Source organism: Gymnogyps californianus, chromosome 10 (genome assembly GCF_018139145.2).
Source record: "Gymnogyps californianus isolate 813 chromosome 10, ASM1813914v2, whole genome shotgun sequence".
Taxonomy (NCBI): Eukaryota; Metazoa; Chordata; class Aves; order Accipitriformes; family Cathartidae; genus Gymnogyps; species Gymnogyps californianus.
The window spans coordinates 22126994-22147765 of record NC_059480.1 but is presented as its reverse complement, the minus strand read 5'-3'; the positions used below and the strand labels follow the sequence as shown (position 1 = coordinate 22147765).

Sequence of the window (20772 nt, the reverse complement as noted above, 5' to 3'; positions counted from 1 at the left end):
ACACTACATTCTTTTTCAGTCCATTGTCCTCTGCAAGGTAAGTGGAAGGAAGAGGCGTGTTATGCTGTTTGGAGACCAGGTTGGAATTGGACACAGATAAACTGTTAGGAAAGTTTTTCCTTCCTCAGCCTTCACTACTGTAGGTTATATTTGCACCTGGACAGCTCAAACTTACGCTCAGTTGGTCAGCTGAGGATCAGGAAGCCTGGCATTAGTTATGTCAAGATACAGTGGTCATGAGAAAAGGTGTGTGTTTTCTTGTAAATGTAACAATGCTTTGACTTCATATTCCCCTCATTTCTCTTCTTGCACTGTGCTTATGTACATATGCGTTCCAAGTTCAAGAACAAAGCTGAAGCTGAGTTGAACTGGAATGCTTCCTGGCACTGCATGCTAATATGCTTCTGTTTCACAAATGCAAAACAAAACAGAAATATGCCAAATATTGGAGCGTTGTTGTCATGTTGTTGTGTAAATTAAAATAGATTAAGACAAGAATGTATATAAATAAGGAGACTTCTGTTTCTAAACATCACTGCACCTATTAGGCAAAGTATTCTATTTCAGATTAAACACAAGGCAAAGGCTGTAAAGAAAATGTGAAGGCAGAAGACCTATGAGTGCGATGTTTATGACAGGCTTCTGGTCCAGTGCAAATTTCTGTTGTCACTTAGCAGCTATTCCACATAGTTTTCATTCCAGATCTGTGTGTATAGGATCTATAGAGTATGAGAAAGAATCTGTAAACTTCAGTATATCAAAATAGTAAGTATTTCCCAGCAACATTTACAATATGAACACTGAAGGTTCCCTTGGCTATTGTCTATTTCAATCCTACCAAAGTTATTCTTCTTGTTCAGTTAACTTTGCAGATGTGCATTTTTGTCTCTCAAAATGACTCAGCAATGTAATTAAAATCATAAAAGAAAACATTTTCATATTTGCTTAAATATGACACAGCAGATTTGATTCTCTGTTGAAAACTCAGCTTTTGTCCTTCTTACAGAATCATTTCCTGGAAATAAACTTGTGATAAGTGTAATCTGCAGTCTTGAAGTTGATGTACTGCACCTCTCAGACAGTAGGAGATCTTGACCGCATGAGATCTATTTCATGTGAGAAATAAATCTGCTTAGCAAAATGTGTAAATTTCTGTTGGCAAGAGGATGGATTTTTTCCTAAAAGTGTAGTTACACAGAATGATTAAATGTGGATTCTTTGCTATATTTTTGTTATCTATTGTACTGATTATTAACAGTCCTTCAAAACATAGGCTCATTGTCTCTCCTATATTCTGTCAGACAAGCAATCTATTTATTGTTTATTGCAATTGTTTATTGGGGATTTTGTTTATTGTATCAAACAGAGATAGTACTATTATAAGGCAGACAAAAATTATTCTGGGTTTACAGCTGTATTAATAAACATTGTAGGAATTTCTCTTGTGCAGGTTAGTGACTGAAAATAATCTGTTGAGTTGCAGCGAGGGATTTTTGCTTGTTTGTTTCCAAGCCATTCAGCTTTTTAAACTATGCCTCAGCTTTGTCAGCTTCATTGCAAAACAAGATTTGGATTTGGGAAAACAGATTTCAGAAACAGGATGTTTTGATGTGCTTTTGTAGACTATCATTTTGCCAGGTTGTTTTCCTCTGCTGTCTCTTTCACTGCTGTGTCCCACTCAGGAAATTCTCTTCTTTTGGAATATACATCAGCTGTTTATTTTATCCACCAGTGTCCTGGTTTCAGCTGGGACAGAGCTAACTCTCTTCTTAGTAGCTGGTACAGTGCTGTGTTTTGGATTTAGTGTGAGAACGATGTTGATAACACGCTGATGTTTTAGTTGTTGCTAAGGAGCGCTTATCTTAAGCCAAGGACTTTTCAGTTTCCCATGCTCTGCCAGCAAGCAGGTGTGCAAGGAGCTGGGAGGGAGCATGGCCAGGGCAGCTGACCTGAACTAGCCAAAGGGGTATTCCATACCATGGAACGTCATGCCCAGTATATGAACAGGGGGGAGTTGGCGGGGAGGCGCAGATCGCGGCCCTGGCATCGGTCAGCGGGTGGTGAGCAATTGCATTGTGCATCACTGGTTTTTTTCCTTCCCCCCCCTTCTTTTTTTTTGTTATATTCCTTTTCATTACTATTATTATTATTATACTTCATTATTACTATTGTTAGTATTATATTTTGCTTTAGTTATTAAACTGTTCTTATCTCAACCCACGAGTTTTACTTCTTTTTCTTTCCTTTCCTCCTCCTCACCCCACTGGGAGGGGGAGGGGGAAGCGGCTGCGTGGTGCTGAGTTGCTGACTGGGGTTAAACCACGACAGCCTGTCAGACAGCATGCAGCATCACATAAAAATAATGCTATTCCACACTCAAAAAAAACTGTTTTAGAGTAAAAAAGCCCAAGACCTGTGCCTTGTAGTCTGCCTACAGAGCAACAGTTATAGGTCAGCTTTAGAAATGCATTTCTTACACAGTCAGTGTAATGCCAATCCTCAGAGAGAAGGTTGTAAAAGCTTTTCGTTGGCAGGAACCTGAGGAGTAAATAAGAGGAAATAAAAGTTGTAAGAGGAAACATTCAGACCAGAAGAGTAAGTAAAACTGTCTTGCTTGAAATTACCTCATACAGTGAGCCACAGCCTCAGGGAGGTTAAATCTGCATGGCAAATGCCTGTGGTCAGATCTGTGAGCTAGTAAAGTGCATTCTAAGTATTCAACCACTAGTATAAAAATGCACTGAGTGAAACGCAGCTCATTTATTTACTAGCAGAAAATATGCAGCGTTTTAGTCTGCAAGTAAGAAGTAAACTTGGACGAATTTTTCAGGTGGAAAAAAACGTAATATTAACCCAATTTCCAAGGATTCTCTTGCAGTTGCTGAAGAAAGTCTTCCTCTCTTCCTAGCCTCTGGTGCACTGGCTTTACCTCCACGTGAGGGTCACGTTCTGATTTGTAATGTATTAGGAGAAAGGCTGATCAGCTTTCCTAATACTGCAGATTCTCTTACTTTGAGGAGGAGTCATGCTATTCAAGTTAATGGTTAATTTACATCCAAGTGACCATGTAGAGCTTCCAGAGAGAGAAGTAATGTTGATTTCAAATCTGAGTTTCTCTGCTACTGAAAGCCCGTGATTATAAGCCTATTAGTCCTCACCTCAGTGGAGAATAGTATTAGAAACATCTTCATTTAGCTTCACATCAACAAGAAAGAGCAGCATGAAGTAAAAGAGGTCTTAAGATCACAGACTTGTCTTTCTTACTCTCTGTGCTGCAATAAGAGCTAGATATCAATGGAATTACTAAATCATATGATCATTGGTACATCAGGAATAACAAAGTGGAGCAATTGAGTAAATTCTGATTTTTTTTCACGTGTGGACCATTTCTGTGCCCTTGAAAATATTAGTCATGTTTGTATGACAATGTATTTTCAAACGAAAAAGTGGTATAACAGGTATAATACATAAATATCCTCCATAATGATAGAAAATACGTGCATGTAACGGACAAAACTATGATTTTGGATATGTCACTGTTATCATGATTCTGCGTAGGGTCTTAGATGTAAATTCTTCACCTGTGGTGTTTTTATTTTGTAAACACCATGACTGAAGCTCTGCTCTTGGTTACGTGATTGTAAGTTAGGAATAACTCTGAAAATACTGGGTATGGTGGTGTATGATCTGAAGAGCATGCATTCAGTTTCTATTTGAATTCTTCATTGTTCTTCTTTCTGAATGGATATACATTGATTGTATGCCTGTGTAATAGAAAATATTGCTTTATCACTTAATAGCTTACCTTGTTTCTCTTCCCTTACACATCTTTTTTTATTCTTCTCTCTTGCTTTTTGGCATCTTTTTAAATTTGCACATTAATGGAAATCCTAGTATTAAATGGTTTATTTCAGTTGTGTGACTGATAACTGTGTTCTTCCATATGAAGTAACATTCACTGTAGACTCAACTCTGCTCTTGTGAATGACCTCTACAAAATACAAAAAAAGTGTTAAAATTGTTGAAACTTAACCTTTACAGCAATAAAAGGCTCATTATTCAAATCTGTGGCTGTATTAAGACAGAGTGGGTTTAGTCACAGTGAACGCTTACTTGTTAACTAATATGAAATTCTCTACAGTTGGAGACATGAATGGAAAAGGTGCATGAATCCAGAATACCCTGAGTTATCCTGTTTAACACAATTTGAAAAGTTGTTTTGTGAAGATGGAATGATGTATTTCAGGAAGTGGATACAATCAATGTGGTTTTGAGGCAATGGGTGGAAAGCCTGTATGGAGGTAGATAACTTGTTGCTTAGATTCCTAGGTTCATTTCTTTATAATCAAAATCACTTGAAACTAAAATCCTTCAAAATTTTGTTTGACACATGTTCTAGCTGACCATGCTGAGGTGTTTCAGCCATTAAATATGCTGAGTACCCACAATTCTAAGTAACGTCAATTGAATTTGTGAGTGTTTAATGCCGCTGAAACTTGATTGGAAATTATTTCATGTTCAGAGAACCAAAACAAACTTACTTTTTTACTTATTAAAAAAAAACCATCTTGATTTCTCTGTTGCTGTAGAACAGGGTTTAGCAGTGGTACTGAGGCATATTTAATCCAAATCTGTAAAGCACTGTCCTGGTTTCGGCTAGGACAGAGTTAATTTTCTTCCTAGTAGCTGGAATAGTGCTGTGTTTTGGATTTAGTAGGAAAATGATGTTGATAACACAGTGACGTTTTTAGTTGTTGCTAAGTAGTGTTTCTACTAAGTCAAGGATTTTCATGGCCCCAAGACCTCCCCGGAGTGCCGGGGATGAGCCTTGCCCTGGGAAAACCACCTGCCTGATCATGGTGTCTCCCCTGCCAGTGGCAGGGAGTGAGTGAGCAGCTGCGTGGTGCTTAGTTGCTGGCTGGGGTTAAACCACGACAAGCACCTTTCATAACCAAAGTGACGTTTCTGAGAAACAGTTTGTACTTCTGGTCAAACCACTGCACTCAAAAAGTTTAGGTTCTTTTCCCAGTTTAGCTTTTGTCTTCCCTTACTATTTTTTTGACACATTTGTGTAATGGAACAATGCTATCTCTTGATGAAAGGCTTGAAGTATAAACGTGAGAAGGATTTTAAAAGAGCAAGGTATTCAAGTGGTAATCATTTTATTAAAATGTGTGAAAGTTTCAACTTTTGGTACAGTTTTGGAATTTTATCTATGAACTTTTCAAAAAGTTCTTTGGAATATAAGTATCATCACAGTGAGCTAATACTGGCGTTGTAGCTTTATTCAGCAGTATAGATTACCTCTACTACAGAGGCAGAGTAAAATAAATCTCTTGGGGATCTGAGGGGTTTTTTTGGTTATGGAAAAAATGTAATTTAAAGTAAGCTGTTTACACAGCTGTTGGTTATAGAGATAGTGACTTCAGGCAGTATATACTGAGAAGGGCTAAATGTGCTGGGATATATTTTGATAAAGGCTGCTTCTGCGTGCTTATGGTACCAGTTGTTTAAGGCTGGTGTGCTCAAATAAGGTGTTTGTGGAGGAGGAGAGGCAGATTCCACAGGATCATTGAAACTCTGAGGCAAAATTAAGGGCTATTTTCTCATCCTGCTTCTTTAGTGGCCTCAGCAAACATGGAAAGGAGAAGACAGATTCTGCTATGCCAAGAGTATGTGTGTCAGGACTTGAGGTATACAGAGAGAGAACACGAGTCTTCCATAGTGTTGTAACTGCTGAGGGACCTCACTCTTTCGAAGAACTTTCTGGTGATTTACTTAAAACAGATTAATGTTAATCTTATGTCTTAAAATGTACCACATATATGTCTTAAAATATAACACAGCTTTTGCAGTAGGGTGTCAAGGGTATCGCCAGCCATCTCCAGAAAGTTGTTTGGCATAAATCCTTCCTTTCATTTTTACACTGCATGTATTATGTAAAAATATAATACCAAGACCAACAGCTGGGTCTGGAAAATTTTATGTTGGTTCCTGTCTCTAGCCATAGTTTTATCTGTCAGAGAGACTCAGAACTTCAGAAGTTTATCCATACCTCCTCTTTTAACCTTCTGTTTCTCTTATTTCTCTCCCTTATTTCTTTAAGCTTTGCCTTGTTTTTCTTTTTATATGAGCATCATCCTATATCATTTTCCCTCTTCTTGGTGGAGCACCTTAAAAATGTAGTTTGCTCTTCTGGATTCAGCATTTTAATCTGATGGCCACACTTGCCTTTTTTCCTTCATGAAAGGGGACAGAGGAAAGTAGTTTTTAAAAGATCTATATTTGGAAGTGTAGTAGTGGACTTCTTCACTAAAGCAAAAAGAACCAACCCCATAGTTGCAAGTTAATTCATTTTGATTATGTCTTTCTTAGCACAGTCTATAGCACAGTTGCTGAAGTACTGGAACATAAGTAAATCACAGGCTGAGAAAAATAATCTTGCTGTGGCTGCCTAATGTTTGAGTACAAGAGAAAATATAATCTGGATTTGCCATGGTTGCAGTTAGAGATTTGATTGTTTCTTCAGCATTGTAAATAAAACAACTTTAAACTGTTCAGCATTTTGAAGCTGTTCCGATCACTTGCAAACTTAAGCTGGTACAGGAGTATTTTGAGCTTTTTTCAAGATGGAAATAGACTGTTACTATCCATTTCTATGTCATTGCAGTCAACAGTTTCATGAGGAATCCAATTTTTTAAATTATAGCTAGGTGATTTCCTGTGTTATCTGCATATTATTCATACTTCTCAGTGCATCCTATTACATAATGATTCCTGTCTGATAACAGAGAATCTTAAATCCTTTCTGTGATAAAGTGGTAGGTTACATCAATGTTATCATTTTGTTTTGAGAAAAAACAAGTTACTGCACATTATTAAAAAAAAAAACAACCCTACCCTCTTTTTTCATTATTTATCGATGGACACATATTTAGCATGAAATATTTTACGGTAGCTGTCCAAGTTTGGGTACGCAGGGCTTACAGAACATTTACTTTTACACCTAGACCATAAAAATTGTTTTCCGTATCTTCACTCAAACTTAAGTACAGGCAAGAAGTATAAAAATTACCTGTCACATTATTCACAGGCTAGACCAAGATAGTGTAATACCATGGACCACTAAGCTAATTTAGAAGAAAAATGAAAAGAGGTTTCTTTATAGAAGGCATTTGTATGTAATATATGTAGAAGAGTTTAGAATTTTGACAGTTTGAGATTGTATCCTCTTTAGAGAGAATGCATAATGATTTTTATTTCTGTTGAAATATGCATAACTTTTTGAAGGTAACTTTCAACTTTCATTAGAGCCCTTAAAAGTGATTTTCCCCCATGCTGGTGTAAAACAGAGGCCCCTAAACCTTAACTCTTCAATGAATGTGGCTTCCCAGTTGTTTTTACCGTCTGCTTCCGCTTCCTCCCTTCCCCCCTGTCCTGCCCTCTTTTCTTCCTTTTTTATCACTCTTTGGGGAAACTTACTGCAGTTTCTTGATTTCAGTATTTACATGTTTAGACTGACACATCGTGCACTTCTTTCAAAAGAAATCAAAAGCTTTCCAAGTTTTCTTTGTTATGAGAAAAGAAACAGAGGAGCTGTCCTTGATGGAGGGAACTTAGGGTCTAGTTTACTGAAAAATAACTCCTGTGTTGCATGCTGCTTTTCTCTCTTTCATGTGCTTGTGTTAGTGTAGAGGGAGGACGTAGGCAGTATGGAGTGCTCTTTAGTGCATCTGGCTTGTGTCTTTTTAAAAGTGAATGGGAAACTGGTGTTTATACCGATTTTTGTCTGTGTGGGAACAGTACTGAATGTAAGTTGCGGGGTTCTGGTGTCAGTGATGAGGAGCACCATTTTAATCCTGTGTTATGGGGACCTTCAGCTGCCATTTCATTTCTTGGGGGGTTTTGTGTCAAGGTAAAGTTTTGAACTGAACATACAAATTCATAGAAATCAGGGTGGCAAGGGGAAGTTCTAGGTGTTGGCCGTGTGTAAAGGGTAAGGACTCTATCCAGTCAGCCGGATAGGCCACAGTGGCACCTTACCACGAACATCTTTGTCCCACTGATTACTGGGAGAGTCTGTTTTCTATCACTGATTCACCGATGTACTGAGTTGGTTCCAGTTATGACCTTGAAATGATGTTTAGATTATTTAATTTTAGTTCAGTGGAAGTGTCTAAGTAATTAGCCTCTGTGAGAAGCTTAATTTAATTTAAGTGGAACTTGTAGGAAGCATTTGGAGGGTTTTTTATTTTCAAATTTGCAACTGCCTTATCAGTCATCACAGCATAGGTAATTCAGTAGTGTAGTTGATGGCTACTGGCTCTATTACCACATGAATAGCTACATCCATTACCATTATAACCTCCAGCACACTGTTTCTTAGATTTCACAAAACAAGCAACGAAAATAAAGTTAATTTCTGCCTACCAGTGAGCTATTACCATTTCTCTGGCTGCCAGAATTTATTAAAAGCTACTGTTTCTGTGAAAGAACAGTTCTCTGTCTCTGTATCTCTGATACAGAATGGACTGTATACGTCAATAAAGCTGAAAACAACCAGTGAACAATTTGCAAATTCAAGAAGGACAGATAATCCCCAGTGACGGACACAACCTCTGTCTTCTAGCTGCAGTGTCTGAGCTGCAATTTACCTAGGAATGTAACATGTATTGTAATGTGAAGCAGCTGGATGTATTGTGAACAAACTCTGATAACTGTCACTGTAAATTTCTGACCAATGTGCTCTTACATTCTCTCTTAGCAAAGTTCTTGTCAAGGATTATTTAAATAGATAATATATATATACACACACACACTTTATTTTTATATGCATATGTTTATATATATAGTCAAGGTGGCATTATGGAAGGCAGCAAAGTCTGTGGTATAGTTTTGTCACCAAATTCTGGGTAAAGCGAGAAATGTAACTCTACAAACACAACCTTGTACCTGTGTGTGTATATCTAAAGCAAACATGAATTGTCTGATCTACGATATCCTTTATTGAGAGCCGTTTTTGTATCACTAATGTAGTTCAGTGGTCAAACAGTTACAGTGCTTAAAGTCAATCAATTTTTATGTTCTGAAGTTTCAGATCTCTATGTTCCTAATGCACTTATCTCAACATTTTGCATCACATCGTTAATCTCACTGTTACTCCATATCCAGATAATTTTCTCATTTACTTCCGGTATGTCCTCCAGTCCCTTTCCAGGCAGGAAAGAGTTAGTTACTGTCTTGAGATTTCTGACTGACTACTTGGATGATCTACGGCTGACCAGGCTCTTCTGGTAAATTTTATGCTGTTTTTCTTCTGTTATTATTTATGTCCTCCTGGATTAAGTGTCACCCAGTACCAATTAATTTATCAGATCCAAGTATATTTATCAAGAACTTCAATTAGAAGCATCATGGCATCATTTTCTTTGAAGGATCAGGGTAGACCATATACAAAGACATGGTGTACTTACTTCAGCCTTAGCTGCTCAAGACAGAACTTCCAGACCTGTGGCGTATGTGTGAGTATCCTTAGAAGAGAATTAGCGCCAGTTGTTTGACGCTGATATTCCAGGGAGATTCCTGTCCTAAACAGAAGCCATATTTCCCCTTCTGTAGCTAGACTAATAGGGAGTTTGCATAACAGCAGTGTGTTGCTGTGATGATCTGCAATTTGGTAGCTTTTCCATCTAAAAATACGGCTCTGCATGGCTCCCCACCTTCCCTGTTTTACTCCTCCTTTCTCCCTGGTATATGTTATTTTTTTTTAAGGAAATACACAGCTGGTAGCTGCCCATGGGGAGTTACAGGAGATGTTTCATGTATGTATGAAAGAATCAAAGTACTAGTGTGCTTAGAATATCAGAGAATACCAGAAATTCTTTGCAAAGGAGCAAATGTATATCGGCCTCAGAATGGCAGGTTGCTTGGGAACCCAGGATTTTCTCTTTCTAAACTGTCTCTGGAGAGTTAGGTGCTGTTGCATTTGCTGCTGGGAGATTTTATGAACTTTGTAGTAGAACTTTATGGTCAACAAGGTGTAGCAATGGGAGTTAGATGTGTCAAGGTGAAAAGAGAGATTTCATTTTTGTTTATGGACAAGTGATGAACTGCCAGTGTGTAACAAAATATGGTTTGAACAGTCCCCAGCAGATTGTCTTGGGACCACTCGTGAAGGTAGGTCCAAACCACAGCTGCTTGTGTGTCTTGCCTTTCTCAGTCATGGGCTATACTGTCTTTATAATAGGTATGCTTTTGTTTATTCATACGATATTTCTTCTGACCAACATGTTTTCTCTTTTCTGTCCATCTTCAGCATAAATTAGTGCTTTTTAATTTCTCAGTACATTCAGGGGTTACTCAGTGTAGTATTCACCAGTAATACATTAATACATTAGTCCATCTGTTCGCTTGGATGCTAATTTAGTTGAATTTGGTAGTGAGAGCACGCTGAAATTGTTAAGGTTAATGACTCAGTGTTTTACAAGACAAAATACATTTGATGTTCAATTGATTGCTTGAGTGGTTTTATTGAATAATATGAATATTTAGCTACTTAATTTCATGGAAGACCGTCTTTGTTATTCCACTAATGTTAGTGAAACTGATGACGTCCTCATCAGTTGGATACATTACTTTGCTCCTAAAGAATCTGTTTGGTCTCACAAATCCTAGTGCTTTGATGTCCCAAACATTCCACGGTGCATCCAAAAGGGGAAAATTCTTTACATAAACCTGCTGTACAGTAACAAAAATGCACAGCTTCTTTAGCATTCATACTGCATGAATACACGTTGTTGCTGTAAGCTCTCTTCTTGCAGATTCTATCATAGGCTCTTCATTTTCTTGGAATTGACTGAGGGCTGTTGAAAGTCAATGGAAGAAAGACAGCCTGGAGGTTAGGAGGGTCAATGGGATATGGGAAAACATGTGAGAAATTTGCTTAGACACCAATTATTGCTTCTATTTGATAGCCTGCTGAAGCATCTAGTTACTGGAAACATGGATTATCTAAGGATAGAAGACACTGAATTATCTGTCCTCCCTGGAGGAGTAAATGGTGTGTTGCATTCAAGATAACGTTCTGAGTGGCTAAATTCAACAGACCAACTAAAAATCTCCTGGCACAGTGTCTGGAATAAGTATCAGAACTTGTTTTGTGTCAGCAGATATTAGTAGTGTGGCACTCAGCTTTGTCTTTTAATACTTTGGGAAAAAAAATCAAGATCACTGGACTATCAAACAGCTGTGATTTGTGTCAATGATACATTCTCTCAAATAAAATTTGCAATGTTTGATGTGTCTTATCATGGCCATTAAAGAACTGTTTAATATGGCTTTCAATAAATAAATATTGTCTTTGAAAACATTATTGTTGTTCTTAGCAAAAGCCAATTCTGATTCTTACGGCAAAATGGTGAGCTTCCCACCTACACAGTATCTGTCCAGTGGATAAAATCAGATTTCTTCATTCAGCATAATAACTTAAATAGTTTTTTAAAGCACTAAAAGTAAAAACTGGAAAGAGGAAGCATCAAATCAGGAAATAAAAGCATTGTGCTTTATAATATTTGTGATTACAAAAGACGTCACTGGGATTCATGGCGTATAGCAGGACATCGTTAGGATGATCTTACTGACGCTGCATGTTTTCCGCATAATTTGAACACTCACAACTGATCATAAAATGTTACAAAATGTTCTTGCATTCTTCACACGACACATCCAAGAAAAGGTGTTCTCTCTTACATGTAGTGAATCTGAACCGAGCCTCCTATTTCTAACCTTCTGAAACTTTGGGAAGATCCTCTGTGAGGTTCCAGATTTCTAGCTTAGGCTGCTTCCTTCTACTTAAACTGCTGATTCTTCTTTCAGTTTAAAAAACGTCAAGAGAAAACTCTGGAGAAGAATAAAGCTATGCAAGTATCCTAATATCTTAAAAGTTGCTTTCATTGTGCTGCGATCTGTGAATTTATAGCTTTACAGTGATTATTTCAATTCACTTACTAATGCAAGGAAGAAAACATTAAATTAAAAGAGATGAGAGAAAAGTGCTTATATTCTTTTCCTGTCTGATGACTGTTGGCTTGAGTTTTTCTGGCTACAATTGAGTTGAATAATAAAATAAACTGTGCAGCAGTGATTCCAGTTCTGCCACTTCTGTTTTCTGTGTAGTCTGATTTGGCAGGCCTTGCTTATTTTGTCCAGCATCTGGTGACATCACAAGGTCAGTGCGCGTCTTTACCAGCACATTAAAACAGAAAATAGATTTGATTTTGTTACCTTTCTAGAAGTTCTTCAGTAAACTGAAATGGTAAAAATACCAAAGAAAAGCCTCTTGTCAGAAACTCCTTCTGACATGCCCATTTTCACAAAGTAGGGTCATTCTCACTTTGAATGAGATTTTTGACACACGTTGGGCTGTGCCAACTGCAAAGCTTTGCTTTCTAAAAATAATTTAAAAGCATACGCATTTTATGTGTTTAGTTTGATTTAAGTAATACCCAGTGAAAAACAACTTTTATATTGCTTTATAATCCTTTGTGGGTTTTGAGGGGGAATATTTAATTAGATATCAAGAGCATTTGCTAGAAAGGGAAAAGTCAGCCTACTAGTGAGATGGAGAGGCATGCACTCTCTTCGGCGATATATTTGCAGCTTTAAGGGCCTTAAGTAGTGAGAAATCCTATATGCCATACATTAATGCCCGGTGTTATTCCATTGATTCAGTTTAATCCACACATTCGAGAACCACACTTTGGCTTCAGTATGGTCTATGCTAGATAATCCACTTTTTCAGTAAATCAGTTTAAAATTCTGTTTCAGTCTGCAGCACCCTCCCAAACTAAAAGTATTCCAGATAGCTGATGATAAGCCATATTTTAGTCTGAGATACCCTTTTCCATAACTCTTTTTTTTGATCCTTCTTCAAGTGAAACCTCTGGTTCAATCTCTTACACCCTGCCAGAAAGAAAAGGAAAATGGAGAAGAGATGGTCTGTTAGCCTACCTGAGGTGAAAAACCTGTTTCACAAAGGAATACAATTGTATGTTTGCTGCCAAGAGACCATATGCCAATTGCTTGACTTAGGGTAAAATGGAAGAAGGAATTAGTGAGAGCCTGCAGTGCAGATTTCAGAGGTATTTTTGTTCTTCTCACTGCTCTCTCTTTATCTTTTCTTCTGACAGGGCTTTCTCCTTCATGCTATGACAAGTTTTTGGCAATGGTTTTGAATACAGATGCAGACAAGTCCTCATGCAATTGTAAGCCTCTGGATTTCTGGGTAATAGTTTTGGGCACTAGCATAACTTTATAGTGTGTGCTCTGCAGGTGAATTCAAGCTCCCAACTAAACTTGTTTCCCAGGTTGATTCTGAAGGTAAGCACTGACTACTTGCTTTGTGTTTGAGTGATCAGATACTGCATGTTTGTGGTGTCCCTCAGGTTGCTGCAATTCTACTCTTCATGCTGTTGTATTACAAAAAGGCAGAAAGAGTGAAACAGGTTAATAGCTCATAGAACAGACACAGCATATATATATATGTATGTGTGTGCGTGTGGACAGATAACAGATTATATTCTCAGTCCTGATGCAGCAGAAGCCTTATACCCCAAAATTCTCCTAGACGTTATTCTTTGGTCTATGTGAAGAAAATAAACAGCTTTCTCTTGGCTTTCATCCTTCTTTTGTGTATTTGCTTTGCAGACTTTAGCAGTGTTAGATTAGCATGCTTATACTGTTTGGCCTACCTGTACAAATTTCAGAAGGATTCTTGCTCTCGCATCTTGTTCTCTGTTGTACCTTCCTAAGAGTCTTTTACTTTTGTGCAGTACAAAATTGGTCGCACAAATATTGTGAAGTGCTGAAGGGCGAAGCTGGTGCAAATACGGACAATACAGACAAATATTAACAAGGGTGAAGTGAAACTGATTGAAGAACTTTAGTCTAAAGACTGTGTTTTTCCAGATTGAGCATTATTGCTGAGTGGAGAAACCTCCACTGCATGTTACTTTCAAAAAAACCAAAACTAAACAAACAAAAAAAACACACACAAAAAAACCCCCAACATTCTGGAGGTATTTGTGTATTATTCACCGGGTTAAGGACAGAGGGATGTTTTCTTACAAATGCTGGGGAATATTCAGCAGACAAGCAAAATCTATTCAGGTATGGAAGGAGAGCATATTAAGGAATTATTAGTTACGTAATTTGAGTTTCCCAACTGTTTCTAAAGTAATAGTCAAGAAAACAGGACTCTCTGTCATGGATGCAACATTGTCCTGGCCTAGTAAAGAAAATTGTTTGGTTTATGTACCAAAGAACTGTTTCCAGTTCTAAGACAGTGTGTGGTAAAATGTGATTTTTTTTTTTTTAATGACAGCAAAATAGATCTCTGAAAAATGTCTCGGTATTTACTCTGTTTTACATTAAATCAGCAGAAGTGCTGTGGGATTTTATTCATGATTTAAAATGCATTTGTTGAAAGTTGGCATATAAATTGAAGGTATGCTATAAGATGGTACCCAAGGGATGGCAAATTTAGTACCTTTAGAAGGTGAAGCATTCTGTTCACTTAATTAGTTGAGGAAGGATAAGATAAGTTAGAAAAATAAGTCTAGTAAATCAGAAGTGAGTTTTAGTGCAAGTGCCCATCATAAATAAGCAAGAGTAAGCCAGGTTTGGGGTTTTAAGGGTTTTTTCCCTGCATTTTCGATCCCAATTTAATCGATTCATAAATCAATTAATTACTGTCACGAGACCCGAGGGCAGCAGGAAATTGGGTTCAAATTAAAAAGAAAAGGAGGCAATTTGTTTTAAGATTGAAAGTTGAATGTTCAATCGAAGTTTAATCAGAAGTGACCCATTATTTGAAAAGTGGAACATCAATGTCTTTCTAATTTCACAGAATGCTTCGTTAAATGAGTATTGAAAAGATCAGGTTAACTGATCATTCCAAAAGGAAGATGAGACAAAGGGGGGTTTTGGAAGCCCGCTTCCGAATACATGTTACGCTTGTTCATTTCTCTTCTGAAGTGCTCATAGAGAAACCAAATCATTACACTGGGAACTCAAGGATTATTGGCGTGCTCCTTTCTAGATTGTACGGATTGTATGATAAAAACATAGCTTCATAGCAGAAGAGCAAATGTTCTTAATCCATTTGGATAGCTGTGTACCTGAAGAACAATTTACAAAAGGCAATAAACAGCAAGGAGAAAAGTTTCAAAGGCATGACTTGGAAGTTGGGCCTCCTAAATTTTAGGGTGTCTCACAGTGGTCTGAACTTGAAAAAGTTTTTCCATAAATTGATATCATCTTGAGAGCATTCAGCTGCACAATACGTAGAACACTCTGCACGTTGTAGAAAGTGGGGGTGATACTAGTGCCTGACTAGAAGTGAAGGCAGAAGAATTTTGTTTAGCAAGTGAGTGTGGGAGAGTACGAGGACAGCAACTGTAGCTGTAACTCCTACTGTGGGTAAAAAACATAAAGGAATAATATCGTTGGGTTTAGTGCTCTTTGGATTAGCATGTCTTTTTCTTAGTGTGTATTTACTAGAAATTTGCTTAGCAAATTGCTGTTAAAAAAAAAAAACAACCAACACTCATTATTGTGAGCTTGCTGAAAGAATAAATGAGGAGTCTGATTCAGTTTCTCATGGTTGGAAAGTGTTGTTCTTGCTGTTAAATGCTGAGAGGTACTCTTGAAACATCTTCTAGACTCATGTCTCTGCCATGTGCTCCCTGGGATAAAGAGTGGGCTTCTGTTACTTGGAAAGTTCATGCAGCTTTCTCTGATGAGCATAGTGCTTGAAAGACAATAAAAGGCAGGAGAAACAGAGTGTGTTTGCCTTTCTAGTAGTTCTTTATGGAGGTGTCTTTTATGAAAAAAAAAAAAAGGAACAACTGTTTTAAACATTTCCCTTTATAAGTGCAGAGCAAGATGTTTCAGATGTCAGAAAGTTATTTCAGATAGTAGTCTTGGATTAACTATTTGCAATTATTATCTGTCTGTACACACACACAGAATAATAAATGTTATCTATAAATATGTACAAATATATAAAATTGTAGTCAGTTGTTTTATTTCATGTGCATTCCATAGGAAAGGCTTTATTTTCTGGGCAGAAAGCTTAATCATGCAAAAATACTCAAGCCTGCTTAAAGCAGTGATTCTGTATGACTCCTTTTCAAGATCTTAGCAAGCAGGGTCTTGATCCCAACATGAGCAAAATGACTTGCCACTTGTGATGACAAAATGTGTTTTGATTTATTTGCTGATCGTTGCTTACTTATGTTGTGTTCCTTTAAAAGGCAGCAGCTGAGGCAGTAGCAAAGGCTACCTGTTTACCTTGCGCAGCTCCTGTGGTCTCGACTAGGTTGGCAGTCTTTGGAAGGAGAGTTGATTGCTCAGTGGTTTTCAGAGAAGGAACATACTAATCTGGGAGAGTTTTCCAGAGCATAGATGTGGCAAACAAAAGAGAGAGCAACTGGGCTGGTGTGAGAGGGGGACAGTAATAAAAATCCAAAAGACCCCCAAACCTTTCAGTGCAGAAGGGACTGATGAGAAGAGCAGGGAGCATATTCGTAGTCTGACCACAAGACGGGTAGGGGAAAAAAAAAAAAGCTCTTTTCCTGGGGATCCTAGCAGGGGCTGTGCTGAGTTTGTTGCAAAATGGGAAGTCACTGAAGGGTTGCTGGGCTGAGGAAGAACCTAAAGATAATGACTCCTTGTGCAAAGAAACAACATGCAAAAGTTATTTACAAAGTGTTTGTTATTTTGTTTTATTTTTGCTTTTTAATAAAGGCTATTGTCCTGGATTCAGTTCTCATAAAACCTAGTTGTAAAGAAAAAGAAAGTTTGTCTTTTCAGGTGTTTGCCTTCAGGAAGATACCAGAACTGATCCACATCAGAGCTCTAGCTGACTTGGGGTTCAGTCACACCACTCACTTGCATAATTCAAACACTTGCGACCTAGTATTTCTTTCCATTTAAGTTATGTAAGAGGAGCAAGATCTTGTGCTCCATGAAGGCACCTAAATTAAGAGAATGGGTATGAATGTATACTTCCAGTGTTTGTATCTCTCACCATTGAATGCGAGATGAGTGTAGGACAACTGGAATCCTAACCTGTGCTCCGCAGGTGTGTGTCTAGAGCAGGGTGGGATAAAAGCCAGTTAAGTGGTGTTTCCCTGCTTTACAGGCATCTGATCCATCAAGTTTTAGATGCCAGAGAAAGAATATTTGTCTAGATGGAGCGATAATCTGATCTTGTGTAGCAAATCTAATTCAGTAATCATTCCCTTCACTGACTCTCAGTAAGGTACTCAAGAATGAATATAAATAATGTAATTCTTTTTAAGTTACTGATTGCAATTATGTGAATGATGATGAACAGCATTAGCACCACCATAGCAGAATGACGGTGTTCCTCAACCTCCCCCCAATCAAATGATAAGGCTCTGTAAACTAGTGCACAAACTTAAAACAAAGATGAATAGGTGTTATGAATTAATCTTGAAGTATGTATTTTATCTTTATAATAAATGACTTTGTACATCTTCTCCCTGAGATCTAAAACAAAAAAAAAAAATAGTTTTTTGAAGGGAAGAATGACTTCATTTATTATTCTGATACTTCTGTGACAAATTACACAACACACAGATGCATCACTGAACAAAAAAATTTGTATGAGTTGGTGCTAATTATATATTTTAATTTTTTTTTTTAAGAAAGTGGTGGGAGCTTACTACCAGAAATAATCTTCTAGAAATGTATGGAAATACTGATAGAATATTGATCATGGAGGCATTAATTTGTAGAAAAAATTAACAAGCAAACTTACCAGCAATGTGACATACCTTTTTGAGACATACCTTTCACTGAGTTTTCTTGAATACGTCTATGAGATGTGTCACACTGTTCGAAGAAGCTTAATTTAGCTGTGAATGTACTAGCTCAGGAGGTGGATTGAGCATATGTAGGGAACTACACCTGAGTTGAGTAGTTTTGAGCAGAGAATATTGGCATATCACATCACTGATACGATTATAATGTATTTGTGTCCCACGCTTGTTCAGAAAGAGAGCTAACAGTGCTGTGCCCAATTAAGAACTAGCTCTTGGATCCATGCGATGTACTGCATTGTGTAGTACAAACGTAATTCCGATTCAGCAGGCATATATCAGATACCACCATTTTATCCCCCAGGGGTACATGAGTAAGATACTTTATATTGTTTGTTTCGAGGAATAGGGTAGGGTTTTTTCTCTGCTTCTTTTTCACTTCTTTTGTTTGAACTGAAGTTGACAGCTCTTTTAGCTAAAGTACTATTTTTCTTCCGTCTTTGTATGGCTTAGAACCCAGCATGTGAAAGGGCAAAGCTCAGTCACGTAAGAAGAGATTGTACAAGCCAGAGCAAAGCATCTAAATTCTTTTTCTCTCTCATTTGCTCACTTCCTGATGTTTAAAACAATAAGCCCTACAGAGTGTTTTTAGCAAGTGAAAAGGTAGTGAAGTGCCACCCTTACAAATCAATCCTGTTAAAGCTCAGATCAGTTTTACTATTTTTTAACCAAAGCTTTATTTGGCCACTGCTCAGCATGCAATCTCTGAATGCAAATAACTTTATGGCTGTTGAAGAATGTGTTGGGCATCATTACCAGGTTTAATGCCCCTAAAAAGGGGCTTCACTTCTTGTGAGTACAGAGTATGCGTCTTTTTTGGAGTACAAGGACAGAAACTATTGAAGATCAGTATATATCAAGAGGAGGAAACTGAAGAAATATTAGTCTAGTAGATATGGGAAGCTGGTATTTGAAAAGGGCATGCTTCCAGAACATTGTCAATATTGCCTTACAGTCTGAGAAATAATCTAAACCAGAAAAATTATTCATCTTAAATACAGGACCATGGGCTTCTGTGAATTGTATTTGGAAGTCAATCTGAAAAGACTACACATTTTTCAAAATCATTTTCATAGAGATGTAATCATAGTATAATCTCATGATGATTTAGGCATTTCTGAGCCAGGGATATTGTTAGCTTCTTATTGCTGCTAGTACTATTTTATACATAAATTCATAGAACGTAAAAATTGCACTCAGAATTGGGGTACTTTCTTATTGGGTCCTATGTAAAGCTCCAGAACTAGCATATATAAAATGATTATGATTATGAATCTGGCAAAATGTATTAATTTCATGAGTCACGCTCCTCTGCTTAACCTTTCTTAATGGGTAAGTTTTCTTATATTCTTATTACTGTCCCTCTCCAGAAAAAAAACAGTGGCATTAAAAGACGCATTCAAAATGTTAGTTCTAGGACTAGCCTAACTTAATCTGAAACTGGATACTTCCCTAGAGATTCTACCAGGGCTGTCAAACAAAGGACAAGGCTAGTTTCCCAGCGCTCAGATGCAAAGACATGCTACAAGGAAGTATGTTAATGAGAGGCTCGCAGTCCCTCTGCAGTCCCCAATCGATCCCTCTGGTAAGCCTGTATGTGATTCTACATGGCACACAGTGCATTGTACACTAAATATGAAATACAGTAAAGGACCTTAGGATGTTCTAGCTAAACATGATAATATATTTAGGTGCTGGCATCCAAAATTAAAATCAAAACCCAGAATAAGATTCATGGACAAGGGAAGATTTAGGCCTTCCAAAAGGAGATACAGAATATTATGATGCTGAACTTAGTTGCCTACAGCTAACCAGAGTTTGGCAGAGGGTTGAGGTGCAGTTTTGTTCCTCTTCAGGACATAGGTAAACGCAGTGGATGCATCTCTGTTATTTGTGCATCAGAGTTCATTTTGAAGAGTGTATTTAAAAGAACTGCTCATAGCTAGTACATTTTAGAAAGGTATGATACTCATGCACCGTCACATCCTTCTGCTCATCTCTGAAATAACTTTGGCCATACTTTCTGTGCTTTTGTACTGAACTCATTGCTGTTGGTGAACAGTGAGTGTATTCAAATCGAGCATCTCAGTCCATCAAGGTGCACCTCTACACCTATTTTTATATCAGGTGGGGATTAGATGGGCACTAGGTTCCTAGCTTTTCCAAGAGGGGCAGTTCAGATCATGCCTAAAGAGCAAAACTAGAGGCGCTCCACAAAAGCAAGGATAATTTTAGGATATATGTCTCAGGAGTTATAGGCATGTAGAGAAAGATTTTTCTTTTCGGGTTAGTTTCTGGGTTATTACACCAGGTTCAGGAACATAGGTTTAAAATAGTTCCCATTTTAGGCATCTGTGCACTTTTGAGGCTTGGGGGTTTGTTTTGTATTGGTTTGCTTTTTTTCAGTCCACGCCTTGGTATCAGTTTGTTGTTTCCTTGTGACAGCAAATATGCAACCTAACTCTTGCTTTCTTACAGTACAAGAAGAAGCAAACATCTCGTACAAATAATATATTAAGATTGCCTGGTGTTAAAAAGAGTGGTCAAACTAAAGGATATAATTCTAGGGAATTGACTAAAACCCTGTATTATGTAGATGGTATTACTGTATACAGAAATAGAATGGTTGCAGAAGATAAAAGTATATTCTTTGATTATTGTGTTTACATTTCTTCTGAAGACTAAATCATAACATATTTAATAAAATGTCTGATTGCTGCCTAGCTCAGAATTAAATCTGTGTGGATATTTTTTTCTCCCTCTAGGCAAAATTTTTAGCTGCTCTGGGAAGCGTAATTACAAAGACAACTGCCACTCCAGAAATAAAGTCATAAGACTTAGGGTTTTTTGCCTCTTTCAGGGACTT

The 20772-nt window shown here is 37.5% G+C and overlaps 1 protein-coding gene across 1 annotated transcript in view; it reads left to right on the top strand.

The window, feature by feature from the left end:
• Nucleotides 1-20772, top strand: part of NAALADL2 (N-acetylated alpha-linked acidic dipeptidase like 2) — a 324485-nt gene that overhangs the window by 236945 nt on the left and 66768 nt on the right. The gene's annotated exons all lie outside the window — the stretch shown is intronic.